Here is a 2500-nt window from a genome sequence, read left to right as displayed (position 1 = left end):
ACAGCCGCCCGCGCGCGGCGGGGCCGGGGGCGAGGCCCGCGCCTCCCCCCGACCTCTCTTCTCTCCCCGCCGCCGACACCCCGGCGAGACGAGCTCCGCCCAGCGGGCGCTCCGGGAGCGGGGAGCTTCGGAGCGCTCCCCGAGTCTCCATTTAGGGGGACGAAGGCCCGCACGCGGGGCCTGCGAGGCGCCCCAGCCGCGCCGCAGCGGCGCGCCGCGCCCCGCCGACCCGACCCGCCCCCCCCCGACGCCGCAAGGGCGAAGAAGGGGGGGCGGCGGCGACGGCGGCAGCGGCGGCGGCCGAGCCGGCGATTGATCGTCACGCGACGCTCAGACAGGCGTAGCCCCGGGAGGAACCCGGGGCCGCAAGTGCGTTCGAAGTGTCGATGATCAATGTGTCCTGCAATTCACATTAATTCTCGCAGCTAGCTGCGTTCTTCATCGACGCACGAGCCGAGTGATCCACCGCTAAGAGTTGTCTGCTTTTCGGCACCGCCCCGCGCGCGCGGGAGGGCCGGGACCGCTCCGCGGGAGCGGCCCCTCCGGACAGCGGCGGCCCGCCGGCCCGCCCGCGCCGCCGGCCCGCCCCCTCCGCAGGGGACGCGACGCGGCGCGGCGGGGCGAGAACGACGGGGCCGCCTCGCCTCGACTGACCGTACCGACACACGACGAGGAGAAAAAAAAAAAAAGCCCCGAGCGGCGAGGGCGCCGGGAGCCCGCGCTCCCGGCCCAAACCGGCGGAGACGAGCGCCTCGCTCGCTTCGGGGGGCGGCCCAGGCGCCCGGGCTCGGCCCGGCCTCCGCGCGGAGGCCCACGACGCCCCCGGCCGCGCCGCCTGCCCGCCTCTCCTCGGGGACGCGGGACGCCCCGCCGGCCCCCCCCGCGCGCGACGGCTCCGCCGCGCCGCGACGTCCTTCTCCCCTCTCCCGCGGCTCCGGCCCGCCCCGCCGGCGCCCGGCCGCGGCCTCCGCCGCCGCGCCGGAGGCGGCCACCGCCGGAGCCCGAGCCGGCGACGCGCCGCCCGCGGCCGCGCCGGACGGCGGCCCGCCGCCGCCTCGCGGCGGCCGCCCGCCCGGAACCGCCGCCGCCGCCGCTCCTCGCCGCCTTCCGCGGGCGCGCGCCGCGCGGAAAGCGGACGGCGCTGAGGCGGGGGCGACGCCCGCTCTCCCCGTTTCCACGCGGAGACCGGGAGCGGGACGCCTCCGCCCGCCCGCCCGCTCGCCCGGCGCCGCCGGGAAGGGCGGCGGGGGAAGGGCGGCGGACGGGGCCCGGGCCGGGACGGCCGCGCCTGGCGGCGGGCGCCCTCCGGCCGGCCGGCAGGCCGAGCGGCGACGCCGCCGCTCGGCACGGGGTGCCGCCTTCGCCGGCGCTCGGCGGCGGCAGACCGCCGCCGGAGCGCTCGCCGGGGCGGGGGACGGAGGGAGGGAGGGAGCGGAGCCGCGGCGCGCCGCAGCCGCGCCGCGGAGGCGCGGCGGCGCGCCTCCCGGGCGAGCCCCCGCCGCGGGGACCCGCCCGCCCCCGGCGGGGAGCCCGCGCTCCCGCCGGGGTCGCCCCGTTTCGAGGCGGGCGAGGCCGGACACGGCCGGCCGCGCCGCGGTCTCTCCGCCGAGACCGGTCCGCGGAGAGGGGGGGGCAGCGGAACCCCTCCCCGGCACGGCCGCCCGCGGGACGAGCGCGGGCGACGGCCGGCCGTCCGTCCCTGCGCCCGGGAGCTTCCGCGGAGAGACTCCAGCCCCCTTGCGCAGGACGACGACGACGGCGGCGCCGCCCGGCCCGACCCCCGGGCCGCGCCGAGCCGCCCGAGTCTTTAAACCTCCGCCCGGCCCCCCGCGGCCTTCGACCCCCTGTGTATCGCTACGGCGAGGGAGGGCCGCGGGAGAGCGCGGACGCTAGGTACCTGGCCCTGGGGTGAGGGAAACGACCACCTCTGGGCCCCGCGGGGGTGCCTCCCCCGCTGCCGCCTTCGGGGGAGCGTCCGCCCGCGGGGGCGCGCCCGACGTCCGCCGCCACAGCCTCGTCCTCCTTCCCGGGGCCCGGGGTTTCCCTCAGCAGCCCGGCGCTGCGCCCGGGAGGAGAGCCGCGGCTCGGGCCGCCCGCTCGCGCGGGAAGGCCGCCCGGCGGTCGCCTCGCCCGCCGGAGGGCGGCCAACGGCGGCGGCGCAGCCCTTCCGCCCCCGCCCCCCGCCCCGGCTCCCCTCGGCGGGGAGGATCGGGGCGCGGAGAAGAGACGGGGGACGCGCGCCGCCGCCGCCGCGCCGCCAGGCGCCCGCGCGCCATCCCGGAACGCCCGGAGACCCCTCGCCGCCTCGCGCGGCCGGGCCGGCAGGGCAGGCGCGGGGCCGGCTGCGCAGCCGCCCCCGGCCTGGGCGCGGGGAGAGCCGGGGGAGCCGCCTCCCCCGGCCCCGAAGGCCCTCGCTCTCGTCTCCCCGCTGCCCTCGCGGCCGGCCGCCGGCGCCGCTCGCCGCTGCCGCCGCTCGCCGCTTCCTTTCGGACCGAGCGGG

At 82.2% G+C, this 2500-nt stretch overlaps 1 non-coding gene across 1 annotated transcript; it reads right to left on the bottom strand.

The window, feature by feature from the left end:
• Positions 1-324: 324 nt before the first annotated feature.
• Positions 325-477, bottom strand: LOC141478974 (5.8S ribosomal RNA). The gene has a single exon (XR_012464048.1). It is a non-coding gene; the product is annotated as a 5.8S ribosomal RNA (ribosomal RNA).
• Between the last annotated feature and the right edge of the window lie 2023 nt (positions 478-2500).

The sequence above is a fragment of the Numenius arquata genome, unplaced genomic scaffold, assembly GCF_964106895.1.
Source record: "Numenius arquata unplaced genomic scaffold, bNumArq3.hap1.1 HAP1_SCAFFOLD_1349, whole genome shotgun sequence".
NCBI lineage: Eukaryota > Metazoa > Chordata > Aves > Charadriiformes > Scolopacidae > Numenius > Numenius arquata.
Note: the sequence above shows the minus strand (reverse complement) of the source record. Positions and strands in the feature narration are given on the sequence as shown.